Raw genomic sequence first — 14,253 nt, forward strand, 5'->3', positions numbered from 1 at the left:
AACATCTACATTGTAAAAGGTCCAATGGCATTGGAGAAAAAACTGTTGCTCAAGACTGAAGATCCTCAGGTTGAAGCTCCCCACAAACTTTTAGTGCAACAGTAAAAACTCAATTTGCACATAGTTTTCCCTTTTTCACTTAACGTCTCATTGATCTAACTAGCTAACAAGTTATGTGAAAATCTAATGAAGGAGGCATGGACATAAAGCTCAATAACTCTATCCTAAACCTATTAGGTTACTATTAGCTAATTTATGCACCAATACTGATAATGCTCCGTAATTCTAAAAATCAGAAAGCACTACCGAAACCAGAGCTGTGGAGTCGGGAGTCAGAATCGGAGTCGGTATAAAATGGACCAACTCCAACTCCTAAAATATATAATAAATTGGGTAGAGTAATTCAATGCAGTTTGCGGGGAATATTTTTTCATAAGAATTTGGGAAAGTTATGAAATGTCCTATAAATGTCTGTCCTATTCCTGATCTGAGGGTCTAGACTTTTAGCTGAGATGAATCTGTGCTACAATAAATTTATCACTTAAACATGAGCCGTGTATGAGGGAGTCGGAGGCATGGAAACTGAGGAGTCGGAAGTTTGGCTTACCGACTCCATAGCCCTGACCGAAACTACTCTTCCGTGTCTTATGTAGATAACCTATACAGTGGTAAGTTGCAGAGAATTCTCCAGCACTAGAACCTGACTTGCACTTCTACCTCTGCACACTGCTTAGCTATGCCACAGTTACAAGAATAAAATGGAGCCTTAGCCTGTGTCCAGGTGAGCAGTGTGCCCTATGAGAGGTAGAGTGCGGAACACTACTTTATCTTAGAGGTCATACCATACAAACCAGTCAGCACATACACTTCAGTAAGGCAGCATCCACAGAGCGCTCAGCTTCCTTCAGCCCCACAGACAGACAATGAATTATGCAGTAGAGCATGTGCTACACTTCATCCACTTCAGTCATACAGGCAGGAACAGGAGTCTCCGGAGGCTTCGTGGCCATACTGGCATCAAATTTGATCACCTCTCCTACATATAGGTGTTAGGTATCCATTGTAGGAAAACCCCTTTCAGATATAGCAAATACAAGTATGTCCAGATGAGGAAGGTGTTCCTGCAAATGGATCTACTAGTATATCGAGCTGTCAACCATCCAGAAATTCCAGTCTGTAAAAATTGCATACTTTTTTGTCCTGTACATGAGAAAAATTTAAGGCGTCCGTAATTTTTTTAGATGAAGAAAACTATGCAGATTATTTTGACTAATTATCATTGTTTTACAATTTACAGTGAATCAGAATGCAGCTGATCTCTTCATATCAGAATTATGGGCTGTAGACATGGATCACTGATAAAGATTTATTATGATTTTTCAATTCGTCCATAAAAAAAATATAGTCTGTCCATGATTTTTGATAAGCTGTCCAGAAAAGAAAAAAAAAAGGCAAATTGGCATCCCTCGCAGACAAAGACTGCAGGAACATGGCCTTAATGACCATAGAGCTCTGGCAAGAAAATCCAGGGTCGGTGCCAGCACAGATCCTGGCTCTTTAACCTTCTACAGTTATTAACAGTGGCATCTAGTTGGTTGTGACAAGGAGGCGGCACCTTTTTGGCCCATGCGTGTCTCAACTGTGGATTCCAAAAGGTTGCTATGGCAACCAAAAGCCACGCAATGGGCTCAGGGTTCCACCAGTTACGGTGGCTTTTTAGGCCCTGCATCAATGTAAAACTGACAGGTCTAATACATAAGTATTGCAATGTATTCGACTACTGATTAGCTCATAAATGTTCAAATCCCAAAATGGGACTAAGTAAAAATAATATTGAATAAAATTTTTTTTCGTAAAAAATGCATTTAAAGAAAAAAAAAAAAAACACAGAAAAACATTCCGACATTTAAAATGCAGTTTTTACGTAAAAACAAATGAAAACATAAAAAAATAGTAGCACTTCCAGACGTACTGAGCTATAAAACTGTCATATTACTAAACGTGCATGGAAAACAAATAAATGTAATAAAAATAGAAAAAGCTGTATGTAAAGCAAAATGATATTACAGAAAACATCAACTCATTTGCAAAAAGCAAGCAAAGATACTTGGAATTCGTGCAAATTGAAGTCCGATGTCAAAGTCAGTAATCTGTCATCGCTGGATGGGAGCCTCAAAAACCACCTCATTACTCCAGGCATCCGCAGCTCGTCTTTCCATTAGCCTGCCTGGCACGATGTCACACAAGGCTGGTTAACTAAGAGCCACGGATGCCAGGAGCTAGGAAACAGTTCTCAGGGCTCGTGGCCAGAGATTACCAATGGTGGAGGAGGAGTATTTTTCCATTGACAAACCTGAGTAGGGGCTTGTTTTTTGCGGGATGAGATGAAGTTTTTATTGGTGTCACCAGGGCTGTGGAGTCAGAGTCGTGAAGTCGGTGTCCATTTTGGTGGAGTCAGTATAAAATGTACTGACTCCAACTCCTAAAATATATAATAAATTGGGTACAGTAGTTCAATGCAGTTTGTGGGGAATATTTTTTCACAAGAATTTGGGAAAGTTATGAAATGTCCTATAAATGTCTGTCCTATTCCTGATCTAAGGGTCTAGACTTTTAGCTGAGATGAATCTGTGCTTCAGTAAATTTATTACTTAAACATGAGCCGTGTATGAGGGAGTCGGAGTTGGAGATGGTGTCATGGAAATTGAGGAGTCGGAGGTTTGGCTTACTGATTCACAGCCCTGGGTGTCACTTGGGGGTACATAACATTTTTTATTTGCTTTTTATTCCAATTTTTGAGAAACAGAATATACAAATAAGAAGCAATTCAGGAATTGTCTAACTTTTTTACGCCATTTTCCACTGTTCATTGTGCAGTAAAAGAGATAAGGCGACTATTCTTCCGAGTGACTACGATCACAGGGATACCAGATTTAAATAGGGTTTTTTTGTGTGTTGCTTCTTTTTCACAGTAAAATCTATTTTTGGGGCAATTGAGCTATACAAAGGGCTTTTTTTTTTTTTTTTTTTTTTTTTTTTTTTTTTTTTTTTTAGGGACAAGGTGTCGCTTTTAGTCTATGTGCCCACGATGCAGAAATGCTCCGGATTTTTCCTGAGCGTTTCTGCATCTCCCTGGCAGAAAAAACGCATGCGGATTGTACATGCGGATTGTACATGCGTTTTCCTGCCAGGGACATGCGGATGTGAAGCGTTCTTCACATGCATTTCCGCATGCGGGTTGACAAGCACCTTCCAAGCGATTTTAGCATCACTTGGAAAGTGCTTGTCAACTTGGTCACACTATATAAATCCATGCAACCGGCATGGATTTATATAGTGTGACCGAAAGAATGGTAAAAAATAAAAAAATAAAGCTATACTTACCCTCTTATGGCCCCCGGAGTCTTGCTTCGCTCCGTCCTGGCTGCCAGCAGATCGCGGTACACTGAAGGACCTGCCGACGTCAGCGTCGCGTGACCAGTCACATGACTATGACGTCAGAGCAGGTCCTTCAGTCCATCGCGATCTGCCGGCAAGGGAGGACGAGCGCAGCAGGGGCCACCAGAAGGTAAGTATAATATTTATTTTTTATTTTATTCTTTTTTTCACAGGTTCTATGGTAGCCGGGTCGGGAGGAGAGTCTCCTCCTCTACAGACCCGGGTACCATCCACACATTGAACGCATGTATTTATCTAGTGAAGCGGAATCCACGCGTTCTAATGCAAGTCAATGGCGGCGAAAACGCAGCGCTTCTGCAAAATAATTTGTAGTGCTGCGTTTTTTTCCGCAATGATAATCTGCAGCGGAAATTTCCGCAGCATGTGCATAGCACATGTGGATAATCATTGGGGAACATGGCAGGCCTTCTACCAAGCGTTTTTTAAGCGTTTCTGCAGCGTTTTTGCCGCTGCGGAAACGCTTAAAAAACGCATCGTGGGCACACAGCCTTATTGACACCAGTTTTTTTGTATACTGAAGGGGGTGGGTAAAAAAAAAAAAAAGTTCTGCTCGACCTAAAAACGTGATAAAATGGGAATAAATTGCAACATATCTATTCATCGGATCCTTGTGAATTTTTCACCAGCAGCACAGCATACCCACAACTCTCCCTTCGGTATATATTGACGTTTGTTTATCCAACCAATGGAGCAGCAGCAACTGGGGTATCAAGTATGTGTACTTTCTTTCCTTTACTTTTTGCAGAAAAACAGCATTTTTACTTGCAAAACATTATTCTATTTTTTCGTACTTTCGCTTTTTTTATAGTCCCAGTATGGGATATTAACTTTCCCTGCTGGTCTAATACTCTGCCCATCGGGTCTTTATCTAGTGTCAAGTCACCTTCAATAATATGTAACACATCAATCTATAGTTTTCACGCTCAAGGATAACAAAATAGCTTAATAATTAATCTCTGTGTCTCTTTTGCTATAATCCATCTCAGAGTGATATTGCATATATGTAGGGTTTGTCCATGGGTTATCACGGCAAGACAACAAGAGTGGGTGACTTCTCTTGCGTTGTTTTTTAGGGTACTAACCTCTGCAGCCAGGTAGGGTCTATATTTAGTGTCATACACGGATAGGATAGTGGTAATCCTGCCAAGCTTTCCTTTTATATTTTTTCCTCTTTATTATTTGGACAGCTTTTTTCTCCAGATGCGATGATACTAATCTATTTTCTATATGTATGTCTTTTAAAGGAGTTGTTTAATACTTGGACCACCCCATCTCATTCTTCATGTTTGGCCGTTATAATAAAAAAAAGTTTATACTCCCCTCTGGTTTTGGCTCTCCAATGCTGTTCCAGCGGTGTCAGCACTCGCTCTCCCGGGGCTCACATGACGTTATGTCACAGGAGCCAGGCACCCAGTCAGCACTAGTGTCACTCTCCTCGCCTTCAGACATATAAGTAATCAATAGGAAGTTAGTGGCCAGCCACAGCTCTCACTACCTGTTAATTATGTATACGTCTGAAGGTGGAGAGAGTGACACCAGCGCTGATTGGGTGACAGGCTCACGTGACAACCATGAACATGAGTGCCTACACAGAACGGCACTGGTACAGGAGGTGAATATAAGTGTTTTTATTTTAGCGAGGCCAGACATTCATACTGAGAAGAGGTTGTCCTTGCAAGTAGTGGACAACCCCTTTTATATATATATTCATAAAAGCATTTAATATTTTATTGGGGAGGGTGGGGGTATTTTTGTGTTAGACTGAATCCTTGTATAAATCAGTAATTACTGTTAGTCAATTATCTTTGTGAGCTAAAAATGAATGAAGAACAGGGATCCCTCTCTGTGTACTGTGCTGTATCTGGCAGAGCTCATGGCAGCTAGTTCCCTACCCCCAGCTCCCAGTGGATTGCAAATTAAGGTATGTGCCCAGATCAGGAGCCGCTGCGGGTTTGACGCTGTGTGTTAATGCAGCGTCAAACCCGCAGTATCCAGATGTTGCAGCATAGTGAATGGAATTTCTAGATATCACTCGCAGAAACTGACATGCGGCAGTATTTCAGACCCGCAGCATGTCAATTTCTCTTACAGAGTCGCTTGTCTCCGCAAGAGAAATTTGACCACTAAAATGCATTGAATGCAGTAAATCCGCACGGTTCAGTGAACACATGCAGATTTATCTGCGTTCAATAGAACGCAGCATTTTGGACACGGCAAAAATATGCTACGTCCAAAACGGTGTTACGTTTGGATCGTGGGTACATAGCCTCAGAGAAAGGACATGCAGAAGGGAAACCTGGTCAAAATTAAAGATACAAGGTATATGATGGGCAGATATAGTGTTAATCCTCAAGTACATACACAGGACAGCTTATTGTGAAAAGTTCCCTTAAAGTATGCTTACCCTTTAAGTGCATGTTTAAAAATAATCATAGTACAAACATATTAGATAATGTGGGTAACAAAATAACAAAATGCCAGAATAGTGAAATACATCCCCAGCATGTACGGTATGGCGCAGCAGCACGGAGACTGTGTGGAATTTCCTGGTGTAGCTGAATGCTCACTCCCATAAGCAATTGTAATAAGAACACTTGGGGAGTGTCAGCCTCTGCTCAATTGTCGTATCTTGGGACCTCTGCCACAGATTAGCACTGCTGCGGATCCACCAATCCTTCACTTTTCCGGGTAAGATAAATAGCAGGCGCCTCGTTTCAAGGTGACCAGAAGCTGCTGAAGACAACTTTTTTGATTTCACAATAAAAGCAATGCATTGCTGATCCCATTCTGAATTAAGTCACCACTTACTAATTCTTCCTGAGGGAAAGACCCTCCTCAGGATCCATACTTGACAGACAAGATATACAAGTACATCGTACAGCATTAGAATTTTCTGATTGTTTGCTTCTCAGCCATACAGTGCATGTAAATGGTGGATTTACCAAACGCATATTCAGTGTATGGCTACATTCACACATAGAAGCGTCATGGACCGCTAATAACAGACTGGTCAGGTTTCTCCTGACCTGAACTCAACAGTGCATTGATTAAGTATTCATACCCCGTGAATTTTTCCACATTTTATGCGATATACCAACACAGAGGAGCAAGTATTTGTGAAGTATAAAGGAAATGTTACATTGTGTTCTAATTATTAAAAAAATAATCTGAAAATTGTGACGTGCATTTGTATTCAGCCCCCGAGTCAATACTTTGTAGGACCACCTTTCGCTGCAATTCCTGCTGCAAGTCTCTACCAGCATTGCACATATAGAGACTATGTCTATGAGGCTGTTGAGTTAAGGTCCAGATGTTTCAGTTTATAAAATCTTAAGTTCGTTCATTATTCAGTGGTGATTTTTTCCGTAACTTGTTAATGGAGGTTAAACAGTTATTCCAGAAGTTGCAAGTTATGCCCTATCCATAGAACAGGGGATAACTTACTGATTGCTGGAAGTCCGACCACTTGTTCAGAAGTGATCCTGAGAAAGGGGGTTCGCAGCCATGAGAACATTGCATAGACAATTTTGAAAGGATTGAACCTGCGCTTACCTCATCTCCGCTCCTGTCAATGACTATGGGAATAGCCAAGAGCTGAACTATGCTTTTTCTTAGGGTATGTGCACACGTTAAGTATTTAGTGAAGAAATTTCTGCACCCTTTTGGAATCTCATAGCAGGAAAAATGCAGCGTCAAAAAAGCGTGTTTTGCTACAGACTTTTCCCCACTCATTAATATGGGTGAAATCTGCAGCAAAAACACTGAAAGAATTGACTTTCTGCAGATTTACAAGTGCTTCTCACTAAATTAGATACAAGATAATAATGACTTTTGGGTTTTCATTGGCTGTAAGCCATAATCATCAACATTACCAGAAATAATCTTGAAATAGATCACTCTGTTTGTAATGACTCTATATAATATAGGAGTTTCACTTTTTGTATTGAAGAACTGAAATAAATTAACTTTTTGATGATATTCTAATTAAGTGAGAAGCACTGGTATGTCTGCACCAAATCTGCAAGTCACAAATAAGCAACGTTTGCATGAGACTCCAGGAAACTTATTCACTTTGCTGGGATCAGGAAACCCTTCAGGTTTTGTGACAAATCTGCACTGAATAAATGCAGCAAAAACACATGTGCACACAGCCTTTACAATAGAGAGAGGGTCGGGCATCTGCAACACAACTACATTTACAAACTCATTCTTGTGGTTCCAGACTCATGATATTGTAATTGATGGATGTCTCGATGGTCAGATCCCCTATGATCAGTAAGTTATACCCTATTGTACTAATAGGGTGTAGTTTGCAATACTGGAAATAACCGTTTAAAATACTCTAGTTTAATCACTTGCATTGCCAGCATAATGGTTCCAGGATTCTGCTCAGATTGGGTGTGGAATCGTCTATATGCAAACAAGGCCTTACACTGTGTCCTACTTTTGAGACACATATGTAAATTAATTCACAACATCTAATAATATTTGAGAGAGAACAACATTCATCTATGTTGAACGTTCTGTTAGCATACATCACACTATGTTTTCCGGCAAAATGATGGACTCGATAGCAGAACCTATTATGAGTCTACAGGCATCATGGTTTCTGTTTTTTAACAAATCAACAAGGCAAAATGTGTATGGAATCCTACAACCTGGTAGACAGACACTTAAAGTCCTCTCACCAGTTTAAAGGGAATCTTGTCACCCACTGACACTTATCAGACCCCTACTATGGACATACAGGTGATAGAAATGTAAATCTATACATACCTGTATGGCCCATATTAGAGGTTTGGTTGCGTTGAAATTGCTTTTTATTAAATCTGTTTTTACGCTTGCGGTCCGGGAAGAAATCCCAGCCTACTTAGTGAATTTCAATATTCCCTACGTGTATACATATATACAATATGGTTCCTAACTATGAGGATGCCAGTCGGAAGTGGAGAGCAAACCTTATTGTTGTGCACCCCGGAAGTCATTGCAGCGGAAGTCACATTGACTCCCCGGCGCCTGCGCACAAGATCACTACTAGAAAAAATATAGAGGGGAGGAAAAAAAAAAAAAAAAAAAAGAGTGCCTTGTGTTACAGGCGATTTGCACAGGCGCGGGATCTGGAAGAGAAGGCTGCAGGGGAGGAGGGGGGTATTGAAATTCACTAAGTAGGCAGGGATTTCTTCCCGTCCACCAGTGTAAGAAAACAGATTTAATAAAAAAGACATTTCAAAGCAACCAAACCTCTAATATGGGGCATGCAGGCAAGTATGGATTTACATTTCTACCACCTGTATGCCCATATCAGAGGTCCATTTCCATTGTGGAAATATTAGCTTGTAAACTTTAGGCTGTGTGCCCACTATGCATTTTTCAAGCGTTTTTGCCGCAGCGAAAATGCTTGGCAATACCTGCCCCATAGTCCCCAATGATAATCCGCATGTGCTTTGCACATGCTGCGGAAATTTCAGCTGCGGATTATCATTGCGGAAAGATACGCAGCGTGTCCATTAATTTTGCGGACACGCAGCATAATCGCCGCCATTGACTTGCATTGGACCGCATGACATAAGCATCACTGCATCTGCACATGCGGATATCACATATTCAATGTGCGGATGGTACCCAGGTCTGGAGAAGAGGAGACTCTCCTCCAGACCTGGGTACCATAGAACCTGTAAAAAAAAAAAAAAAAAAAAAGATTATACTTACCTTCCGATGTCCTCCCAGTGTTTTCTCCCCTCCGTCTGGTCTGCTGTATGGGTCGCGGTGTTGTGAAGGACCTGGCATGACATCATTGAGTCATGTGACCTGTCACATGACTCAATGACGTCACCGCAGGTCCTTCACACCACTACGAGCCGCCCAAGACACCGGACGCAGCGGAGAAAACACCGGGAGGACATCGGAAGGTGAGTATAATCCTTTTTTTTTTTATTTTTTACCAGTCTTATTCTTTTTTTTTTTTTTTAAGTAACTTGGTCACATTACTATAAATCCATGGCGGTTGCATGGATTTACATAGTGTGATCAAGTTGTCAAGCACTTTTCCAAGTGATGCTAAAATCGCTTGAAAAGCGCTTGATAACCCCCATGCAAAAACGCTTGACAAACGCTTCTACCTGGCGGGAACAACACATGTTAAAATCGCATGTGTTTTTCCTGCCAGGGAGAAGCGGAAAAAATAGGCTCATCCCTCCACAACAGTCACAAGCTCTCATGTGGCTTCCTGGGAATTAACTGCCCACCCCTGTTCTATAGTTACTGAGGTACAATTACCATTTCATATGTTTTTAGGCTGCGTGCACACAATGCGTTTTTCATGCGTTTATGCTGCGGAATTTCCGCATCAAAAACGCATGGTAATCCGCACCCCATGGTCCCCAATGGCATTCCGCAATGTCAATGCACATGCTGCGGATTTTTCCGCAGCGTTTCTGCAGCGCAAATAAATGCGCAGCATGTTCATTCATTTTGCGGAAGCGCCGCCATTGACTTGCATTGAGATGCATATAATCCGTGTCTGTACATTTGACAAGCGGATTTTATGCGTCTCTATGTGCGGATGGTACCCAGTTCTGGAGGAGAGAAGACTCTCATCCAGACCTGGGTACCATTGTACCTGTAAAAAAAAGAATAAAATAATAAATAAAGTTTATATTCACCTGTCCGGCGGCCCCTGCAGCGCTTACCTTCCAGGACCTGAGATGACGTCGCGGTCATGTGACCGCAGGCTGTCTCGCGAGATGCCGGCAACCTGGAAGAAGCCAGGACGAGCGCAACAGCACACACGGCGGGGGATTGGGGGTAAGTATAGCTTTATTTTTTTATTTTTACGGTCACACTATATAAATCCATGCCTTTTGCATGGATTTATATAGTGTGACCTAGTTGTCAAGCACTTTCCAAGTGATGCTATCACCTGGAAAGTGCTAGTCAGTCCGCATGCGGAAACACATGCATTAGTGCAATTTACCCTGGCAGCTCGATATCTGCTTCTGTCATCACCAAATCATTCCTGGATTGTTGGGAGAAGTTGCTCTTGGAGGATGTTTAGATGTCATTGCATTGTTCTTACGCAGAGTTGTGAGTGAGCCCACTCACTTGGATGAAAAGCAACTCCACACATGAATGGTCTCAGGATACTTTACTGTTGGCATAACACAGGATTCACAGTAGCGCTCACCTTCTCTTCTCAGAACAATCATTCTTCCAGGTGCCCCAAACTGTCTGAAGAAGGCTTCAAAGAAAATGACTTTACCCCAGTTCTCTGCAGTCCAATGCCTGGACATCCTGCAAAGTATTTTTTTTTTACTAATGAAGCTCCTTTTAGACTGCTTGGGGTTGCCTTTTATCCAGGGGAATGGGCTCACTCACAATTTTGACTAAAGACACTGCCATGAATAAAGAATGCCATCTAAAAATCCACCAAGGGCAACTTCTCACAATCACCCAGGAGCAATTTGGTGATGATGATCAATGTTTTTTCCAGCATGATGGTGCACCAAATCACAAGGCAAAAGTGATAACTAAGTGACTCAATGAACAAAACATTGAAGCTTTGGGTTAATGGCCAGGAAACTCCTAGATCTCAATCCCATTGAGAACCTGTGGTCAAGCCTCAAAAACCAGGAAAACAAAAACACAGAAATTGTGATCAACTCCAAGCACTGATTAGACAGGAATGGGCTGACAACAGTCAGGATTTGGCCCAAACCCAAAAGAAAATATCCATGCCAGGGCAAATTGCAGAAGTTTTGAAAAATAAGGGTCAACTCTGTAAATATTGAGTCTTTCCACACACTTGATCTATTTGTCAATAAAAGTGTAAAAACATATGGAAATGCTTATAATTGTACTTCAGTAACCAGAGAAACATCTGACTACAAGATGTAAAAACAATGAAGTAGAAAACTGTGAAAACCAAAATTTGTGTCAGTGTCGAAACTTTTGGCCACACCTGTAGTCTTAGATATTGCATTTCAGCAGATGACACTTGCTCGGCTTAATTACAACAGCTAAACCACAAATAATCAATTTATTTTATCACCAATCATTCTCAAAAACCACGACTGTACACTGAGGAATGGTAGGTAGAGCGAAGGATCAAAACAGACCAGATAATTCAGGAATACGTAAAAAAAAATGTAATGTCAGTGCCATTTACCTCATGTGTATTACAAACGAGTCACATGAGGACTACGTCTACATATGTGTATAGGCAGAGACCTGTCACTCCAAGACAGCGTGCAGGGAGAAGCCACCAGGGTTCCGTCTGTCCGACTAGTCTACAGCAGGGTCTTGGTCCCCCGCGCCTATTAAGGTTTATTTACTCTGAAATTCTGCGTCCCCTCCGACCGGCGGCACGCACTCATCCCCACACGAGTTTCATTGTTTTGTAATGGAGTTGGATGAAATCAACAAGTAACACAAGCAGATTGTGTCTGTAGACTCATTGTGCACTTGTCACTTAGGGTACATGCACACGATCCGTAATCGCTGCGGATTGTAATCTGCAGCGGCCAGATGTTACAGCATAGTGGATGGGATTTGTAGAAATCCCATGTCCACTATGAGTCTCCATGCACCTGCGGATCAGCAGAGGACAGGGGTAGGTGGCGAGTTTTTACAGACCGCAGCGTGTCAATTTCTCTTGCGGAGTCGCTCGTCTCAAGAGAAATTAGATCAATACAATGTATTGATTGCGGGGAATACGCATGGATCAATGAACACATGTGGATTCACCTGCGTGCAGCACTTTGGATGCAGCATAACGTATACTGTGTTCAAAGCACTGCCAATACCGATCATGTGAACATACCCTGTCTGCCGCAGACGTTTTCCACATGTGAACACGGCCTTAGCTTGCACACCATCTTCACTATTGCAGGACTCCTGCTGTAGATCACAGAAGCCCCAGATCCACAGAAGTGACTCGGATGAGGCTCTCCCCCATGGATTATTATCTATAGATTATGTAGATCTGGGACCTGTAAACTGTGACTACAGGAGCCCGCACCTAATGCAGTCAGGAGCCTCCAGCTGTGAGAACAGGACTAGTGCAGGACTGACAGCACCAACCTGCGTCACATGGGAGGAAGTGAAAGACGAAGTGACACAAGATCACCATGCGGACAGTGAGTGGAAACCCCCAACCAGCAGAGCGGACATGGCGTGGTGCGGGAAGGTGCGAGCATCCCTGCCTAGGACTAATGCGGGGGGGGGAGGGGATGGGAGGAGAGGCACGGGGGGGAGGGGAGGCACGGGGGGGGGAGGGGATGGGAGGAGAGGCACGGGGGGGAGGGGAGGCACGGGGGGGGAGGGGATGGGAGGAGAGGCGGGGGGGGGAGGGGATGGGAGGAGAGGCACGGGGGGGAGGGGATGGGAGGAGAGGCACGGGGGGGGAGGGGATGGGAGGAGAGGCACGGGGGGGGAGGGGATGGGAGGAGAGGCACGGGGGGGGGGGGGATGGGAGGAGAGGCACGGGGGGGGGAGGGGATGGGAGGAGAGGCACGGGGGGGGAGGGGATGGGAGGAGAGGCACGGGGGGGAGGGGATGGGAGGAGAGGCACGGGGGGGAGGGGATGGGAGGAGAGGCACGGGGGGGAGGGGATGGGAGGAGAGGCACGGGGGGGAGGGGATGGGAGGAGAGGCACGGGGGGGAGGGGATGGGAGGAGAGGCACGGGGGGGGAGGGGATGGGAGGAGAGGCACGGGGGGGGAGGGGATGGGAGGAGAGGCACGGGGGGGGAGGGGATGGGAGGAGAGGCACGGGGGGGAGGGGATGGGAGGAGAGGCACGGGGGGAGGGGATGGGAGGAGAGGCACGGGGGGGAGGGGATGGGAGGAGAGGCACGGGGGGGGAAGGGATGGGAGGAGAGGCACGGGGGGGGAGAGGAGAGGCACGGGGGGGGAGAGGAGAGGCACGGGGGGGGGAGAGGAGAGGCACGGGGGGGGGGAGAGGAGAGGCACGGGGGGGAGAGGAGAGGCACGGGGGAGGAGAGGAGAGGCACGGGGGGAGGGGAGAGGCACGGGGGGGAGGGGAGAGGCACAGGGGAGGGGGGAGAGGCACGGAGACGGGGGAGAGGCACGGAGACGGGGGAGGGGGGGCACGGAGATGGGGAGGGGGGGCACGGAGACAGGACAGGGGGGGGTGGAAGGGGGGGACAGGGGGGGGTGGAAGGGGGGGGACAGGGCACAATGTCCTTCGCTCCCTAATGGCACAACCACCCCTCCGCCGACTCAGGTGACTCCGCACAAGAACTTCCAGAAGTTCTATAAAACTTGGCAGCGCCTGACGGGACTCACCTGCAGCGGGGCCTCAGCGACTGACGGAGAGAGGACGGCGGGGCCACAGCCCAAAGCAAATTCCACTTCTCCCAGGTCTGCGGACTGTTAGTAGGAAACAGGATGAGCCGGGCAGTTCCTGTGCGCAGACTCCTCCCAGGGCGCGGGCTCATTCCACAGGCGTCATGTGAGCGGAGGAGTGGGCGCTTCACCTGCCGTGGGCTGTGTCCCGTCCCCAGCTCGTGCAGGACGTCCGTGGGCGGCTGTGTGGGCGCCTGCAGTGCTCCCGGCATGGCATCGGGTCCGTACACCGACTGTGGCCCCGACACACAGAGCAGTTTTAACGTTGTTCATTTTTTAGATGGAAGAAACACTATTTCTAAGATTTCATTCACACAGTGTTTTCCTTGCAGTTTTTGACCTGTGGTCCTCGATTGTGCCCATGAAAGCATTTGGTGACGAGCGCTCATGGAGTCATGTCCACTTTGGTAGATTTTGCAAAGCAATTCGAAT

General features: G+C 45.0%; 1 protein-coding gene across 1 annotated transcript in view; it reads right to left on the bottom strand.

Moving 5' to 3' along the window:
- The window catches only part of CTNNA1 (catenin alpha 1), an 80,400-nt gene extending 66,481 nt beyond the window's left edge, over window positions 1-13,919 (bottom strand). The window contains exon 1 of the mRNA XM_073649567.1: window positions 13,762-13,919. The gene's annotated coding sequence lies outside the window, so the exon portion shown is untranslated. The remainder of the gene's footprint in view (window positions 1-13,761) is intronic.
- Between the last annotated feature and the right edge of the window lie 334 nt (window positions 13,920-14,253).

Source organism: Phyllobates terribilis, unplaced genomic scaffold (assembly GCF_046119375.1).
Source record: "Phyllobates terribilis strain yellow unplaced genomic scaffold, ASM4611937v1 Scaffold_10__3_contigs__length_209671492, whole genome shotgun sequence".
Classification (NCBI taxonomy): Eukaryota; Metazoa; Chordata; class Amphibia; order Anura; family Dendrobatidae; genus Phyllobates; species Phyllobates terribilis.